This window comes from Pinus tabuliformis, chromosome Q (genome assembly GCF_031772625.1).
Source record: "Pinus tabuliformis cultivar Carrire ecotype Pingquan chromosome Q, CPIR1, whole genome shotgun sequence".
Lineage (NCBI taxonomy): Eukaryota > Viridiplantae > Streptophyta > Pinopsida > Pinales > Pinaceae > Pinus > Pinus tabuliformis.
The window spans coordinates 53477414-53497873 of NC_142296.1; positions in this window are offsets into that span (position 1 = coordinate 53477414).

Here is a 20460-nt window from a genome sequence, read left to right on the forward strand (position 1 = left end):
ACAAGTTTCATTTTCTCTAATTGGGCAAGGAAGGAGACCCAACTATGTGTCTGGTGGGGTTGGGGCTAACTGTGCGAGATAACAACCCAGTCGCATTTCTAGAAAGAAATTGCCGAACATAAGTTCTATGAAAGCCAATGATTCATTTTGACCATCCAAGGGAGTAACATTATGTTTCATTTATATTTCCTACAATAGACGGATCTCGTTGTTTCTTCCCTTGTGCGGAAGCCATAAGTGTGACCAGTGTGTAGAAAAGTGTCCTTGTAGATTGATGGACCAGTCTCTGCTGAGAAATAAGCCATACGATTCCAGGATGTCCACAATCACAATGTTAATGCACTTGTGAACATGTCCATCAGACGATAACCGAATGATCACATCCTATAGTTCACCAATGGTTGGCACACATGTTTTTTCAAGTTGGATGATCTGCGTGGTTGTACTACTCCATTGAGCATTGGTCCTCTTAACAATAAATAGTGGCATGACATTGAATGACACAATAGAATCAACTAAACAATTTTGAACATTGAAGTTGAATATTTCAAATGACAATAGAAACAGTGGGTAGAGCGAGTTCACTTCCTCCATGCAAAGTGTGTTGAGCACAGATGCAAGTGTGTCAGGAGACTTGCTTTGTCCCTTGTTGGAAGAGGCAACACTGTCTGTGGAGGTTTTCCCCATTGCACGAAAAAGAATATCCTGTTGACCCATGATCTTGGTTAACTCATAAAGAAAGGTGTTTGCATGGGTCTTTTTCATGTCTTCAATAATCTTGTAATCCAGAGCAGGAAAGACTCACTGAGACATCCAGGGGTACACTTGTGTTCGTGTTGTCTGGTGGAATTATTTTGTCTTTGCTGCTCACAGACGTACTTTTAGTTGTAGTTGTCTTCTGGGAATTGCCTTATATTTTTTTGTTGAGCTGACTAGCAGGTATCTCAAAAATAGTGGGGGCCCTTTGACTCCTCAAACTGTATCGACTGTTTTGCTTTGGGGTTGGATGATTGCTTGGAGGCTCCTTCTCGGTGGCTATCTTATGGGAAGCGTTAGCACATTGATACATGTTGACTACATGCCCAACACTTAACTTTGTCAGATGCATCATCTTCTTCTTCATCTTCATCCTCAGGCCGAGCCTACTGACTGGCTGCGAATTGATCAGTCAACTGTGTATCTAGAGCGCTCATTCCTTGGTTCCATCTTGTGCAAGTATTCTCTGAATGTCATTCGCCATGGAACACAATAATGATTTGTCGCGATTGCATCCAGGCTTAGCACAAGGTTAGAGCTATGTGCAGTTTTGATCGGGTCACTGTTGCTGCCTGAAGCTGAGTTCTTCTTCTGCGCAAATATGGGAGGCCTACTGTTGAAGGTTGTCTCGCTCATCCGTTGCTTGAGTTTGGAAACTTTGGTTACCAAGGACTTGACGAGACAAGTAAGGCTTTCAATTTCACTTACTTCATTTTCCTTTTCCATACTCAGTAGTCTGAGACCTCCTACCCATGTCTTTGGAGTACTTAGCTGATTCGTCATCTACAATGAATCCAATAGCACGCAGGTCTTTCTCCACAGCAATTTCCTCTTGGAAAGTTTCCAAAAGTGTTGGTTTTGCAGCTCGCTTGACAAATTGCACAATGTTGGTCGACAGTGCAGACATGTAGTATTCAACTGTGATGGTGTCATGAGGTTTGGTGTCAGCAGTGAACTTGCTCAAGATACGGTTAAACCTTTGGTTAAAATCTTTCACTTTTTCTTTTTGCTCCATTTTGATACTACCCAACTCTTTTAGCAACATGGTGGGGGTTTTGTCCTTAGAAAAATTCTAGGGGAAAATTCTCTTGAACACCTCCCAGTTCTGAATGGAGTTGATAGGAAGGCTATGGTACCATACGACATCTCTGCCATCCAAGGTACATGGAAACAATCTACATGAAACATCGTCATAACATACCTCGAGTGTCTACAAATCTAGGTAGAACATGTCTTGATGATCTTCCGCCTTCACTGCTCTGTTAGGGTCATACTTTGTTAACAATTTCTTTGCGTGTCTTGGCATCTTGTACAAGACAACCGGGAGTGCCAATGGGCCTTGTGACATCCATTCCAGATTTTGGTCAGTTGTGTTGTCCCCTTCTTTGTCCTCCTCCTCTTCTTCTGAATCTGATGGTTCAACCTCTGAATATGTTGGTTCGTCTCCACCTCTACCTCCTCCACTGTCTTCCCATTCGCTTCCTTTGTCGGAACCTGAGCCTAAGAGTAAAAGGTTATCTTCTTCTCCTTCATGGAAGACTGGAGTTTCCTATTCATTTTCAACAGCTTCTGCCAGCTCTTCAAGAGTGATGAGGATTGATTCTTCCACAAATGACACTACCACTCTTCTGGGAGTAATATTTTGCTTCCTCTGTGAATAGGGAAGAGTGTGAACTCCTGGAATCATTCAAACAACTTTAGCAAACTGATGGGTGACGAGACGGACAACACGAATGTGATGATATGAAATTTCTTGTTCGGGTCTGGGAGGTGAGGAATAACCAACTTCAGAGTTGTACTTGGGAGAGAAGGAGTTCGTGTTACTGCCTTAACCAGATGATAGATAAGTGGGGTTGGTAGGACATTCAATGATAAACTGTTGGCGGCCTTCCTTCTAGCGCCAAAAATGTTGATGGTGCTGGACCCACCAACATTCAGGGGATCTCCCCAGTATGAAGTCCCAACTAGACCTCACACCATTTGGTGTAGGAGTCCCATCCGGTACGATGGCCCGGTTGCCATTATCTTAGAGATTTTCCTTAGCTCTTGTTGTTTAGCACATGAGAGTGTTATGCTTGTATCTTCAAAAAGCGAGGTGAGTATGCGTGGTGAGTGCATAATGTAAATTGTGTCTGGGTTCTCTTACTGTAAAGGAGAGGGTAAAAGTGAGCCTCTAGATGAGAGGTAGTAGTACCACCCACGGATAGACACATGTGAAAACAACAAGGGTCTGTCTGGCATCTAGTGGAGTAATCCATAGTGGATGCGGCAGTCATTAAAACCAAAGTGAAAGGGAAGACACATACACCATCCAACAAAGTAGTCCACATGGGGGTGATGGTCATTATAACCAAGAAAAACAAAAATGGTTTGTCTAATGTCTTGCGGAATAGTCCACACAAACGAGACAACATTGATAAACAATACAACACATTTTCAACAATGTAAGTACTAAAATAACCAAAGTAGTTCAACTATCTTAGTATAGGTTAAGTAAACATGCATTACAATGTTTAAAGATTAATCTTACAAACATCTACAAAACATGCGTGAAAGCGTGTCGTCCTAAAACACGATTCTGTATTAAACAATAGTCCCAAGATTCATCTGTACACCATGCATCACTAGTCCCAATAGTGGGACATTGGAGCCACTCCTCGTTCCTCAAAGAATAGACTACAGAATATCAAGGCTATGTGGGAGGAGCCAAGGTGAAAATTCCTTTGCTCGTACAATGGGACGGGTATATATAGCCAAGGGTGGTGCTTAACCCTTGTGACTCTTGGACTACCCTCATAAATGTTCAACTTCCCATGAATTTTCAACTGACATGACTCTTCGACTTCTATGTGTATCCATTGGAATTCACTTTACATTACATTTAGTTACAATGGATATGGCCCATAATGGTGATGTGGCCGTGACAAATCATGACACAAATCAACATGACATTGCTGACATGTACTGGCTGACTGTGGTGTCCATGTCGAGCTACTGTGCTGTTGAGTGATGGATGTACTCTTGGTGTGCTTTGTCTTCTCCTTCGCATGGCATAGTGTTGTGGGGTATTCGATGGTCTTGGTCTTGCTTGATGGTTCAATGCATGTGTTCCTTTTACTTGTTGCTTGATATTCTTGGTACGTCCGTCCAGCTGCAAGAAAGTCTTCTAACATGTGCGCTCCTTCTCCATCCTGTTCGTCATCTCACCATGATCTTCTAGTGTACCTATTCCTGCAATTCACTCATGACGAGACGACATCAAATCAAAAACCTCCTATTCTAGCATGATGCATTGTTCTCGTGTTCCAGGTGATTGGGAGAGAGGATAACTCTCTGAGATAGTGTAGAGTGTAGCTCAGGCTGGAATGAGGCATTCCAAGAGGACAACTTGCACTGTCGGAAAAAATTGCGCAGTGATCACTAGGAGGCAGGATTGCGGAATGAGAGCCACCAATGTCAATTGCAAGGTGGGACCCTGAGGGAGGCAACTTCTGCACAGTTTTTAGAGGGAAGACAGAACAAGTTGTAGAGGGACTATTGGTTAGTTCTACACAATTTCCATAGGGAAGATAAAGCAAGGCTACAGAGGGACCTGCTGGACATGACTGTACAATATTTGGTAACAATGTAGGACAATCAATAGGGGAACTTCCACACATGTATGCGCAATTTCTAGAGGTGGAGCAGAGCAAGGGTCATCTGGGTAGCTCTGCACAATTTTGGGGAACAATGCAGAGCAAGGCAACAGATGACCAACTGGGCATGTCTGCGTAATTTTTGGGAACAGTGCAGACCCAGAGACTAGAGTAGTGCAGGCTCTCAGCGGGCAAGGAGGAGGGTTGATGACTGTGCTTGAGAAATGCGCAGTTCAATTTGATAGGGAGGCAGTTTCTTCATAATTCTGGGAGGCAGACATGTTGCTCACCTCTGGGATTGCATAGTGCAACTGACCTGTATGACAACCTCAAGAATTGCACAGTTCCAGATAGTAGAGCAGGGTCACTAAGGGCTGAGCATGCGCAATGCAGCTCATTCTGGGTCCGACAAAAGAGGGTTGTTTGGTCGGGCATATTTTCAGGAAAATGGTTGTGTGTCAAAAGCAAGAAAACTTGTGCATATTGACATTGTGAACATACAATTAGCATACACAACAATGCAACAACATATACCACCATGAGCACAATATAAAACATGCCCCCTATGAGACTATCTTAGAGTTGAGAGCGACAAGTGTGGCACCTATGATAGACCTTTTGGACGACTGTGATGATGCTTGCACGACAATGCTTACAACATTGTGTGTGAGTACGACGAATGCTTACATAGCGAAGATAACCTAAACACACAAAGACAGACCTTTAATTTCACCAGAATAAGATCAGAAGCATGACAAAGTAATCAACATGCCGAAAGACGACCGATGGTCAAACAAGCAAAAAGTTGAAAAGACTTCACATGAGCTCGAGCGTTTGCAACCATCAAAGGGAAAACCAAGGAAGGATCCGAAATTTGAATGCAAGCCAAAATTTTGTAGGGTGTTGCAACCACTACAATAGGTTGGAATAAGGCACATTAAATGATTTAGTCAAAATTTAATATCATCTCTCTATGGTCAAAGGTCAAAATACAATTTCATTAATTATGAGAGGGAAAATTTGAAAATTGAAATATGTGCCTTCCATCCAAGGCAAGATGGCCTAAACTTTTGGCTCCAATTTTAAAATTCAAATTTTGAAATAAGTCGTTTCCCTCCTAAGGTTTATCAAGTTGTCCTCCAAAAACTATAAAAGGGAACCTTGTCTCACCTACTTGGGCATGCATCTAACGTTAATCATAGTGATCTTGCTCTAAAACTTTTTGACCCTGTGGAGAAGAGACAAATCTAAGAGGGGCTTGAATTACTTCGATCTTTGTACTCTTGATCTCTGAGAAACAATGAGGGTTTGTGGGCTTATGGTTTATGGTTTCTGTGCTTAAGTGTATCATTGGTTTGTCAAGTCTTTGCATCTGAATTCACATTGGTTTGAAGGTCGAAATCTCACTCCAAACATGCCCTGAAACTGTGTAATCATCCTAGTGTAGTGGCCAACACATAATTATGCTTGCAGTCATCAAGTTATGAGTAAAAGGAGGATTTGTTGGGCTACTACAACAATTTTGGGCACTTGTATCATCAATACCATGGTTTCCTATCGAGGAATTATCTTGCAAAAATTTAGAGACTGATCGTTACATGCTTGCGCCTTATTGAAGGTATACTATACTCTATGACTCTTGTTTACAAATCAACAAAGAAATTTGAGTGAAAAGAATAATCTCTAAATGATGTCCTGAAATAGATCCCTCAAGCAAAGTTTTAATAGATGAATATGTGTGGCTCCCTCAGAAACAACTGTAACTGAAATATCTGAAATTTCATAAGATCTATATGCCAAAATTGTGACTGATCTATAGTAAAGTTCAAAAGGGCTCTAACCAGTGATCTAATATATATCTCTGAATTCCTGTAAGTATTTTTCATTGTAACAAATTGATATGAATAAGGTATGGTGGATTTTGGAATCAAGTCTCTTGGCATTAGTGAAACATTGTTATTGACACTTTTGAATGTACTTAATCTAAAGTATTTAATACTTGTTGGCATGAAATCAACTTGACTGGATGTCACCAAGAACACATACGCACTGATTATTCTTCAGATCTGAAGCATCCATGAAGTCTTTCAAGGACTAGACAACTTGTGGGCAATATATATATATATATATACACACACACACACACACACACACACACACATGTCTTTTGCATAACGTGCCTTGTTCAAGGTTGAACAAATTTGCTTGAACAAATCTACATAAAGATTACATATGCAGGTTATCTAAGGTACAACAGTTCAATAATCTGGTTTCTCTAGCATTATAATCAATAGTTGAAGGAATCTAGCAGATTTTTCATCTGAAATATGCTTGGAGTAAGGGTTTCATTGTTGAACAAGTTGGTTTTGAATAACAATTAGGGTTTCATTGTTATATCGTTTGAAACAGTCTATTCATTGTAAGTCTGTCATTTTCGCTGATATGGGCACCCACAATGGTTGGTATAATTTATTTTCAGGGTGGTTGGGTGGTGTAAGGTAGGTGATTGAAGTCACTTTCAGGTTGTAGCCTAAAAACACTTTAGGGTGGCAGGGTGGTGCTAGGGTAAGTTGGAGCTTTCAAGGGTGTTGGAGCATCCTATCAGTAGAAGTTGATAAAACTAGGGCATTGGAGTGTCCTTTCAGTTGGAGCAGGAAAATTGAACGCTTTTCTAGAGTACTAGAGAGTTGGGGCTTCCATTTTCAATTAGAGCTGAAGCATTTAATGTACTCATAAAAATATTAGAGAAGTGTTTGGTGGTTTTTCTCCTAGAAAGGTTTCCTCCTAAAATCTGGTGTATATTGTCTTTTACGGTGTATTATTGATTTATGTTTTTGATGTTGGAGTTAATTAATGCTATGTAAAAGAAAATAATCTAATTGTAAAGGAAATACTGATTCACCCCCTTCTTAGTTTTTCCAACACTCTGAACCCAAAAACCAAGTTCTCAAACTTCCTAAGAGAATATTCCAAATCCGAGATATCCAAAATGACTTGATTTTCCCCTCTTTTAAAGATTTGATGGATCTCAACCTTCTAGAACCATTTCAATTTTATTATTTTATTTTCACTTTAGAAGCTCCTCCCTTTTATTTTATTCAATTGAATCTATTTATTTCATTTTATTTAAGTCACTTTTATTTCTAGAAAATGATTAATCTAGCTCTATGATTCCTCTGACCACTGAAAGTCACTTTGCATCAATCCATCATGTCGATATCTTCATTCAAGTTCCAACTAGCTATTACACTAAGGTGTTTCTCCAAATAATATGCTTCAAATAACACCTGCAACATATTTAATTAAAATGTGCTTGATAGTAACCCTGTTTTACGGGTATTGTTGAAATGCAATAGAACCAAGAACAAATTGTACGAAACTGCTTTTGATGATGAAATATAACAAGTAAACCCTATTAGACCCCATAAAACCCCTCCAAAACCCTCCAAGCCTACTCATGACATAAAACCAATTTCAAAGACCCAAAAACTCTTAAGGACATATTTGTGGTTGAAGTATAGCGGGGAACATGTTGAAAAGTGTAACTAGGTTTGGTCTTCATAGTGACATGTAATTATGATATTTGTAAATGATAATAAAATTATTTTTGTAATGCCTTTCTTCATGGGTTTCATGAGCAAGAGTTTTTATCTAGATGACTCCCATTGAGCGCCTTAGGTTTTATCATTAGAGTCAAAGAATTAATGTCATGTATGAAGAGCTCTTCTGAAGCATGTGTCAAATGTATTTGAGTCAATAGAATTGTCAAATAGCCCTCCAACGACAAGCACTAATAATCCTCTTCAAGTTGGCCTTAAAACAGAGAAAAGAACTCATGTAGGCTCATCTATTTGGAGACACACCTATTCAGATGTATAGGTCAGCTTATTATATGGGACAAACCACTATAAATAGGTGGGCAGGGTCTCCACATTATCATAGCATAGAAGTTCAGATTCCTATGAAGTTTCAGTGATGAAGTACAGTCAACAATTCAGTGACATCTTTGAGATCTTCGAATGGGTAAGGGAGGGACAACGAGTTTGTGTTTAAGGCTAATCACAGTAAGTAAGGCTCAGACCTCTCTAAGATTCAGATCATAGTCACAGCAAAAGGAAGAGACAAAGTCAAATGCAAAGAAGGAACTCAGATAATCGATGGAGGAGCAACGAGGGTCCTTTTAGGGCTCAATAGAAGTTTTGTTTCATAAGATAAGGGTCTTGAGGTTACAACATAGGAAGACCACTGTGTGGTGCTATGAAGAAATTATTGTTCTAGGATCTATCACAGTATTTCGGTGCTACTACAATGGTCACATTTTGGTGACACTACATTGACATGTCTTGGTGCCATCTCTAGTATAGCTACAACTCGTTGAGGAGATAATATCGGTGTTAAGAAGGTCGAAAAGGAAGAGGAGCCAAGAAGAAGAAAAGAGTAGAAGACAGAGAACTTGTGTCTTGATCTTGGAGTGGCTAGTAGGTCAAGGGTCTTGGACTTTGTATTCGTCAATTGGAATCTTTATAGGAAGAATTTGTGTGGGTTTTGCTCTCAAAGAGTGAGAGGTTTTGGCCCTAGCTCATAGCCTACATGCTATGTCTCTTGTCTATTTATGTTCCTACATTGGTTACTATTTGATGAAGAAGAACATTAAAAATCTAACAAGAAGAAGATCCTAATCTAAAGAAGTGAAAAGCATTCACATGCAGTCACTAATCGAAGAGAAATCACCTAATGCTAATACCCTATATTTCTCAACATGGTATCTAAGCTAAGGTGTCAAAGTCAAGGAAGGGCATCTTATCAAGGGACACTTAAGGAACGAATCTTGAAAAAGACATCCAAATGAAAGTTGAAGGATATCAAAGCAAGTTGAATGATCTACATTGTAGAATCAAACCCTAGATCAAAGAAGGAATTCTACTTCAAAATAAGTCTTGGGATCATCAAATAATCAAGGCCAAAGCCTTATTTCTACTCAAGGTGAATTGATCTAAAAATCAAGGCAACTAGAAGTCTACACTAGCAAGAGTGTTGGGTCCTATAGTCCGTAGCAAAAGACCACAAAGACCCTCATGAAGATGAAGATATCTACAAAGCAAGGTAACCCAAAGTATAGAAATCCAAGAGAATCATTTTTAGGACTAAGATCACATCATCTTAGAGACCCTAGAAGCATTTTTGATTTGCACTCATTCACCACCAAGAAGTCGAAGTATCTTGAAAAAAAAGAAGGATAGAAGGCATTATCATCATCTTCAAAAGCTATAAGATAAGTTCCCTCTCATTGAAGGAAGGATCCCCTCCTTATCCTTGAAGAAGATCATACGAGGAAGAAACAAAACATCCTCATCAATCACCATCAACAAAGGAAGCCAGATCTAAAGGCGTTGCCATAATAAAAGGGGAAATATCATTTTATTGAAGAAGGGATTTCATTTGGAAGAAGATCATCCAAAATAAGCACTAATACATCTTCTTCCACCAACATCAAAGTGATCAAGATGAATACCTCATATTCACTTATCAAGTAATTATCTTTCATTCTATAATCAAATTTGGTAAAATGACTTCGTTTTGCAAGGAGATCTATAAGCAGGTTGGGTCATCGAAATTCCTTTCATGGAAAAAGGAGGATAAACATAATCCTCAAAGAAAGTGAAGTCATTGAACATATCAATGGAAAGATCTCCTCTGAATACATGGAAAGGGATCAAATGGCTCAAGGGATTCTTATGAAATCAATCAAACATCTGCCATCCCTATATGGAAGGATTGGAGACATCAAAGAGATATATGATAATCTGGTCGAACTATTCTCCAAAGATGCGATAAAGAAGGTCACATCACTTAGATCTGATCTACACAAATTGAAGGCATCAAAGGATAAAGGGTTATCTTCATAATATCTCAATTGCAAGATCTGGGAGAGATGTTAAGGAGATAACCGTCATTGTTCTAAATGCAATAACTGATGAACAAAGTAACAAATGTCTATGAGGATAAGAAGGCTATCCCATTCAAAAACTTGTGGTTTCTATGCAAGATAGAAGAAGACAGGTTGAGGGAAAAAAGCATTCAAACATTTGTCAAAAGGAAAAGAAGAACATAGCTGAGATTCATTGCTATGATCATTACAAGAAATATTGTCCTAAGCTCAAGGAAGATAGAAAATAAGTCCATTTCACCAAAGGAATGGAGAAAAATGAAAGAAATAAGTCCAGAGAAAAGGAAAAGCATTTGAAGTAAGAGCTCGTGACATCACCATAGGAAACATGAAGGATGTCTGATAGTCAACTATGAAGTATATAGCTCTTGAGAACCTCATTGGAAACTAAAGGAAAGGAAGAAGTAATCCGAGACAAGGCTCATCATACATCAAAAGGTAACATCTAATGGATAAGGATATGCAAGATCCTCAAGACTCATTAATGGAATGTTCATTGGAAGGTTCACCAATCAAAAGTAGAAGCAAATGTTTCATCAAGAACCCCAACTTGTGGAATTCATGGGATGATGGTATGATGACATAAGAGATGACGCAGATCAAGGGACTGAATCTCTTTTAAATCAAGGAAGCTGCTGAAACAAGCCTATATGACCTAAAGGTAAATGAGGTATGTATGCTTGTATTCAATATTATAAAGTCATGTTGTATGGTTGCAAGTAACATGGATAATTGCTTGACCTTGAGAAGCATGATCAAATGAAAGAAATTTCCTCCTATAAAAGGTTGACGGAAGGCATGGGTCAGACTAGATGAAAATCAACATAATATGTCCTCACATGAAGTATGAGACGGTTGACTACAATTTAGGAACTCTGAATGGAAGCTCCTGGGAATGGAATGTGTGAAGAAAGGAAGGAAGAGATCATGAGATATCCAACCATGGTAAAGGCAATCAACATCCGAAAGACAAAGAATATTTGACTAAGAAATCTCTCGAAAAGATATGAAGACTCTGATGGAAGTCTAAAAAAAATGGAGACCCTTGACAATGAATATCTTTGGGAGATGTGTCTACATGTATGCAGGATGTTGATACCTACATGAAGATTTCATGATGAAATACCATCACAAAGGTAAGTCTGATTTAAGTGTTCATTTCTTATTTTGAACAAATATCTGGATGGGCTTATGCAGGACTGCCAAAGGAAATAACTATGAATGTCTTACAAGAGGACCATGTAGAAGGATGTATGATCCATCAGAAGAAAATATGGCATAAAGAAGGCAACATGACATGAAGCAAGGCCAGATATAGACTGATGGATCACTTTCTTATGAAAGGAATGATGACATGACTGACTCATGAATGAAATTGATGGATGGTTTGTGCCCTATGAAGAAGCTCCAAAAGATGAAGACTCCATGACAAATAAATTCATGACATCAAAGGAAGGAGCTCTTCAAGAAGCTAGTTGAGGAGTTGTTGTAGGTCCCTAACTAAGAGGGAGCTTGAAAACAAGTTTCTTACTTGGAAGAAACTTGGAAATTCCTAAGCCAAGAGGGAGCTTAGGTACATTCCTTTTGTAGGAATGAGTACATTGCGTTATTGGAATTGATATGTCCTCCCTAATTGAGAGGGAGAGATAGACACATGATTATGGTCTTCACCTGGGAAGACAGAATGAAGGATTGCATAATCATCTGGCATCTGATACTCTTTGGGGATGAGATAGGGCATCCAAGATAAGAATAGTTGTGGACTGATATTCTTTGAGGACCGGATATCCAAGATAAGAATAGTCCAAAGTAGGTCATACTCTGTGAACACTCGGGTGGAATATGTACCTCGAGAGACAATGATTATGGTGTCTATGAATCATTGGTCTCGCCAACATTGTGCTCTGATCATGTGGATAGAGTTGTTAGTCAAGGCCTTTCTATGTGACAATGTTGGTTGATATGATGCTAGACAGATGGGTTACCAATCCGATTCTTCTTATGAGAAATTCTTCAGATTGAGAATGACCAAGTACCATTATGAATACCTCCCTAGTTAAGAGGGAGTGTTGAAAAGTGTAACTAGGTTCGGTCTTCATAATGACATGTAATTATGATATTTTTAAATGGTAATAAAATTATTTTTATAATTCCTTGCTTCATGGGTTTCATGAGCAAGAGTTTTTATCTAGATGGCTCCCATTGAGAGACTTAGGATTTATCGTTAGAGTCAAAGAATTAATGTAATGTATGAAGAGCTCTTCTTGAGCATGTGTCAAAAGTATTTGAGTCAATATCATTTTCAAATGTATTTGAGTCAATACCATTGTCAAATATCCCTCCAACAGCAAGCACTAATACTCCTCTTCAAATCGGCCTTAAAATAGAGAAAACATATCATGTCAGTTCATCTATTTGGATACACACCTATTCAGATGTACAGGTCGGATTATTATATGGGACAAACCACTATAAATAGGTGGGTAGGGTCTCTGCATTATCATAGAATAGAAGTTCGGATTCCTCTGAAGTTTCGGTGAGGAAGTATAGTCAACAGTTCGGTGACATCTCTGAGAGCTTCAAATGGGTAAGGGGAGGACAAGGAGTTTAAGTTTAAGGCTAATCATAGTAAGTAGAGCTCAAACCTATCTAAGATTCGGATCACAATCACAGTAAAAGGAAGAGACAAAGTCGGTTGCAAAGAAGGAACTCAAATAATTGATGGAGGAACAACAAGGGTCCTTTTAGGGCTCAATAGAAGTTTTGTTTCATAAGATAAGGGTCTTGAGGTTACAATAGAGGAAGATCACTGTGTGGTGCTATGAAGAAGCTATTGTTTTGGGATCTATCACAATATTTATGTGTTGCTACAGTGGTCACATTTTGGTGACACTATGTTGACATGTCTCGGTGACATCTCTAGTATATCTAGAACTCATTGAGGAGATGATCTCAGTGTTAAGAAGGTCGAAGAGGAAGAGGAGCCAAGAAGGAGAAAAGAGCAAAATATAGAGAACTAGTGTCTTGATATTGGAGTGGCTAATAGGTCAAGGGTCTTGGACTTGGTATTCGTCAATTGGAATCTTTATAAGAAGAATTTGTGTGGGTTTTCTTCTCAAAGAGTAAGAGGTTTTGGCCCTGGTCCATAGCCTACATGTTGTGTCTCTTATCTATTTATTTTCATGCATTGGTTATTGTTTGATGAAGAAGAACACGAATAATCTAACAAGAAGAAGATCATAATCTAAAGAAGTAAAAAGAATTCACAAGCAGTCACTAATAGAAGAGAAATCACCTAATGCTGATGCCCTAGATTTCTCAACAGAACATGGCTTCCCTCTATTTCCTTGGGATGTTTTCATTATGCTCAGGGTGAATGGGATTTAGGCTTGATTGATGTTTCCACTTAGGAGTGTCTTGGTGGGGGGCGTAGTGTTTCGAGGGACCAACACCTTGGAAAGGTCTTTTTTAGCGCTAGGTAAGTTAGCACAACATCTTGGTAGAGCTCAGGGGTCTTCTGATTTGTGTAACATTATTTACACCCACCAACCACTTTTAAGTTTCATGCTTGCTCATTTTTAAGAGTGTTTACCACTCCATGTCAACTACTCCATAGCTGTACATTTTTTCGCGCAAGGATTTCCATCATGTCCGAGCACTCAGATGATCCATAGATTCATCATTATCATCTATATGCACACTGGAGTTTTGTAAACCCATTCTTCATTTTGTAATGTAAATGATCCTAGTAAGACAAATGTATGTAACAACCTAGGTAAATTTATCATTCTAATGGTGATTTCTATCCTAGGAGGTTTTTTGTCTCACTGATTCATGTGTGTTTCTAAACACAGATGATCGGAAAAGTTTTCCCTCTAACCTCACCCCAAAGCTAGGGTAGATTTTGCCGCCAGGATCTTAAATGAGTCCTAGTGTTATTTATAGAGTCTCTGTAAAATTGATTGGGGAATAATTCTAACTATTTGGTTAGATTATTTTATTACAATTCATTTAGTCTACTAGATCATATTTTGTGTCGCAGAAATGGATAAATGTTGAGGGTCTATAATGAACGAGTGTTCCCCCTCCATGGGTTAGAAATGGATAAATTTTGAGCGTCTATAACGAACGAGTGTTCCCCCTCCATGGGTTAGAAATGCACATGTAAATAATATTTTAGCTATAATGCTAAAGTATTAGAGGGTTGGAAAAATTAATAATCCCCTCATGAGTCAATTAATTAAATTTTCCAGCTAAAATAAATTAAAATGCTAAAGCCAAAAATTTAATTAATTTAGGTCCTAAGAAAAATTAAATCTTCCAACATTTAAAATTCATGGGTTTTAAAGTTTTTAATTTTTGGAGGTCCCCAGTCAAGGGAATATTGAAATTTCAAGATATTTGGACCCTTGGCCTTAGTAGTTAATCCAAAGTCAATTTTTTGAGGCAATTAACTCAAAATAATCATTTTTGAGTTACTTAAAAGGAAATTCATTAGGAAAATTTCGAGGTCTAAAATGGGTCTCCTAAAGAAATTATAAACTAATAATAGAAAAGATAAAATAATATTAGATTACATCATCAGATTTTTTTTTTTCTCAATTAGTCTACTCCTATATTCATACAAAAAAGTTACAGCGAGGCTGGCCTCGAGATTTCATGCCATGAGGTTGGCATTTAGCAGAAAAACTTGACATCCTGACTGTAGAACCGTCAAAATGACTTACATCAGAGAGAATAATTTCCAGGAACATTGAACATACCAGACAGACTCAAAAAACTGACCCAAACAGTGATATCGGACTGAGTGAAACACTGCTGTTTCAAGGACCAATTTTTACATAGATATAAGCATAAATAGACCCTGACCTGTGTCATAAACAAAAGCCTGAGACAGGCATGAACCCTGTGGATCAAAAAGGAGGAGAGCTTTATCTTCGGAGGCAAAACCATAGAACCAGAGGCGCTGACTGACTCAATCTTCATCTGAAGTGGACGGCTGTTCCTCTAAAACTCGGCACCCAAAATGACCGGAGTCCATGGAGTCAGAAGAGTGGATCGCAGAGCTTGAAGGCTCTCCTCTCGTGCTTGGGCCGACATTGGCCTCAGAGTGCGTGGTAGGCATGCTTCCGGTGCCTTGGCGCGGGGTGGAAATTTGACTTGCCAACCTCTGTTCCTCCGTAGCCCTCTGTTGAACAGCTCCCGGACCCGAGTTGTGCTCACACCTTTCGATAGTCACAGATACGATGAAAGAGGAATTTGCCAGTGAACAAGGAATGCGGTAGCGGGCAGTGGGATGCACATGATGCATACAGGCATCACCTCTATCATGCCCTCGACCCCGACCTCTGCCACTTCTGGTTGCTGGATAGACCGACGCATCTTCAGAGGGGTCCAGAGTGGTGGAGGAGTGCTGGGCGGTGGCTCGACCACGTGAACCGCCACGCTTGCTGATCATTCTCAGCCTTTCTTTCGGCATGTTTATGGGATGGGAACTGTTAAACGGAGGAGGGAAGGCGGATGAACGACTGAGGGGCGAATGCACTGAGAGAGCTGGAAACTGAGCTCGTGAAAAGCAGAAAGCGTTAGGAATTGGAGCTGAAGGGAGTCCGGAGAAGGTAAAGGCGTAAATAGCCCTGCAGAGCAAGACCAACAGGGAAGAATTCTCAGCATACACCAATGCCGATAGGAAGCAGGCAGGCAGACTGTCGCTTGGAGAGTCGCCCAAGACTGCGACCTGGACGGAGCCGAAAGCAAACAATAGAACAACAACAATGAGAATGAAACGGAGCGCCATCGTGCCTATGACCAGAAGCAGGGAAGGCAGAGTTAATGTTGCCTTTAATGCATTTGTGCGAGGCCAGTTATCCAGGCCATGAGTCATACCCCTGACGCAGATGGGCTGCCACTTGCCCATCTTGCGCGCCTCCAATGTACCCTTATAATTGTCAATCACTCGCATCCGGGAAACATCATCAGATTTTAGAGGGAAAAAAGAACTAATTATTTTTCAACTTATCTCCCTATGGGTTTACTCAAATTTTGAGCAGCAATACTCGTTGAATGCAAAATTTGATTCCTCATCCAAGGAGTACTCACGTTGCATACTTTCGATGGACCCTGCTACATGAAAAGTGAGAAATACATAAAAAATGTGATTATAATCACGTTTTTTCATGTATTTTTGATTTTTTGTGTAGCAGGGTCCATCAAAAGTATGCAACATGGGTACTCCTTGGATGAAGAATCAAATTTTGCATCCAACTAGTATTCCTGCTCGAAATTTGAGTAAAACCATAAGGAGAGATAAGTTGAAAACACGAGTTGAAAAAACAATTTTATTATTTTTTAATCTTTTTACTTTTTTACTCCAAAAATGGTGAATCATCTCCCATGATTGACATCATCATCTTGAATCCTATTGGTTCTTATAAAGTTTATTTTGGTTGTACATTTTTCTTAGGAGGCCCATTTTAGACCTCAAAATTTCCTTAATGTAAAAGTGAAATTCTAATTTCCTCAAAAAGTAACTTTATTTCAACAGTGATGATTAAAAGATAATTTGATCTTTATCAACGGTTGAGATTGCTTTAATGGGGATTAAGCCATCTAGTTGTTGGAGAATTTGTTTATAAATTAGAGGTTTTTCTCCATTATTTGCATCTGATTTTTGAATCATATACTTTCTCTGAGAAAATTCTTGTAACTTTTTTTGGTTAATAAAATGCAAATACTTTGGGGTTTCAGACCTTGGTATTCCTCCTTCAAATTTATGTGGTAATATTTCTCTTAATACTCTGCTGCTTTTATTTGTATTTGCTGGATAGCAACCTTTGAGGATTCATCTGTGCACATGTATCTTGCACATATTTCTGGGTTTTTAAAATATCATTTTGATTTGATAAAAATAGCAGGTATCTCTATTTCTTGATGATCTTATGATTATTTTGAATCTCTATTAATATAACAATCAGATCTAAGTTTCCATAAGTTATTATTTGGGATTTGGGTGTTTGGGAAGTCCTCAGCTAGACCAATTGACTCTTAGACTACAAAAACTAAAGAGCCTACTGTTTTTAATTTCTGAAGTCAGCTTACAAAATATTTTATTTGCAGGGTTTTTCTTGGGTTTGTGCCTCTTTAAAATTTCCAGTTTATTTATAAATTTGTGCAAAATTGTTCAGATCTGGCTAATAGAGGGCTTTGATATGGAGATCTACTAGATATGTAGAATATTATTGTAGATTTGTAAATTTCAATTTTTTTAATTCATTGGGGTTTTGGGTATTTCAATTTTTTGAATATACATGTTTGGGGTTTTCTATCTTTTGTTTGTGTAGGAACATACCTGAAGATTGTAGGCAATTTTTATGGATTTTGGAGATAGCTCCAAGCCATGGAGGGCAAGACATGATCTCCATTTTATTTGCAAGTTTAAGGGCAATTTCAGAAAGATCTTGGGCAAATTATTTTAGGGCCTTGAGGCCCTGCGCTGGCCATATCTAGCCCCGTGCTCCCTCTTCTTTCCCTTTCGGCATCCCTTCTTCTTTTCAGTCTCCTTTCTTCTTCTCGGCCTTCACTCCTTTCTCAGCCTCCCTCCTTCCTCTCAGCTCCCCTACTTCTCAACCTTACAGCCTCCCTTACATCCTCCTCCTCTCTCTCACGAAATCCTCACCTCCCTCTTCTCAACTTCCCTTTCCCTCTTTTCATTGTCCATTCCAGCTACCTCCTCGGCCCTCAAGCCTCTCATCCTTGTAGCCTCTTTCACCAATTTTTTCACTAGTTTTTTCCTTAAAATTTCAAAAGAATTTTGACATAAATCCCTTAAAAAATTTTAACAAAATTTTCTCAAAAAATTTCTAAATTGGCATTTAGATTTGAAGATCTTCAGTGACTTGGGAAACTTATCTCCAAGTATCTTTAAGCCATTAAGGGCTGACTGGTGCACATCCTCTAAAACCTTACCTCATTTCCTTGGTCTAATTGAAGGACCGACTAATATTGGCATAGAGTTTCAATTAGCTGAAGTATAGCAGTAAATTTAGTTTGCATCTTTTACTGCAGTACATTTTAGAAATAAAATTATTTTCAGTAACTTTTTGCATGCTAATTGACAAATTTCTGAATATTATTTCACTGTTTTTTCAGTAATTTATTTCTGAGTTTCAAGATCAAATCCAGCACTAGATTGGAAATAGTTAAACTCATAAATTTTCTGAATTATTAATTATCAGTGTGTCATTTGAAGTTCCTGCTGTTACACATAGAAAAAATTTGAATCTTAAATGGTTATAGGAGCTCTGGTTAAAAAATAAATTGTTGGCATTGTCATTTGTTTTAAGAGTAGATTATTAGAAATGATATTTCAAAGCTTGCACCTAATGGTTGTGATATGAGTTTAAAACACTTAATTTAATTTCTGAAGTACACTTGTTTTTACATGCTCATTCGAGTAGGACTAATCTAGTTTTACTTATGCATATAATGATCTCTGATTGAGTACTTCATACAAATGGATTTCTGAATATAAAGTGTTTTATTTCCAACATTTTACATTGGTTTCCTATTATGCTTTCAGTAATTACTTGTGGAGACTTCATATTTTACGTTGTTGGTACAAGTATTTGTTTTAACATTAAGATAATTTTTCTGAGCCTTAAGTTAGAAAACACCTACAACATATTTCAGAAATAACTCATATTTTAGGCTCTCCTTCTGCCATCACATCATTTCACTTTTCATTTGCATACTAAGCTAGTACTTGCACATTAAATTTTTACTTCCAAGCATAAACTTGGTCGATAAAAATATTAAGGGATCACACTTAGAACATGCATTTAATTAAAGTTAACCAAGTCCCTGCATTTCACATAGCTTTTAAGTTTTGCATTTGCATATAAGATAGTCGAATCATTCAACAATAGTTTTCTATCCATTTCTTGGACTTTATTTCCTTCGCAGGATAGTTGAATCTACAAGGCACTGGTATCATTTTCCTCAAGTCAAATTTAAATCCTTCAAAATCTTGTGTAATCTAAACAAGTATTGGTTGCTTAACCTTGTCTTCCAGATTGGTTAGTTCCCAACTAATCTTCCTTCGTTCCTTTTCAATAGGGTCTACCCCCTTAGTCTGCTATTGGGAGCCAACTATAATGAAGAGATTGGGGATCAGTGTGACAACCCCCAATTTGAGCCGTTGTCGTGGTGCCTAGACATTTTGTGCGACAACGAGCATCTAATATACTTGGAGAGCTAAGCAATGATGATTTGGTGGAACAAGAAGGGTAGTTAGGTAGGGTGGGACTTAGCTTGTTTGTTGATTTGGAGGTCGAGAGAGAAATGAATGTGCATTCTGTGTTGATTTTCTAATGCAATTAGGGTTAGCACAATATTTCTAAAATTTTGATAACTACTTTTGATGTAGATCTTCTTTTAGCTTGTTCTAATATATCATTTAGCAATTGTACTTCAAAAATTCAACAATAAAGAATAGTAGAATAGTAGAGATCACAATACACAAAAGAGAGACAAGGTTTAACTTGGGAAAACCCACTATGGGGAAAACCCAACAACCTTTTCAATAGAGGAATTATTCTTGTTCAATAAGAGTGTTGGGTCCCTATAATACTAGTGATTACCCCATTACTATTGTAGTTATACCCCTTATTAATATTGTTGTGCCCCTATTGCCCCCATATTGTTATTACTGTGCCCCATAGAATCCCTCTATTGTTATTTTTGTGGCTTTATATTATTATTGTTAGGTCAGCTGGATTATATTGTGACTCCTTAGACTCCTATATATAGAAAGGAGGTTTTGTCATTTGAATCATCCAAGAATTGTTCATTTATGTAATGTAAAGGAGGTTTCCCCCTCGAAGAGGCTGAATTCTAAGGCGTTTATCTATCTTATCTATCTTTTCTATCTTTTCTTGCGCTGGTTTCATAACATTTGGTATCAGAGCTTTGGATTCTAGGGTTTCGCTGCTCCAAGCAAGTCATCGTGGCATTTTCGCTATAACTTTTTTTCTGCAACGTTTCATAAGTTGCAAAAAAAACCCATTTGAGAAGAAATCGCGCTGAACCTCGGGTCCGAATTTCAGAGCTTTTCTCACTATATTT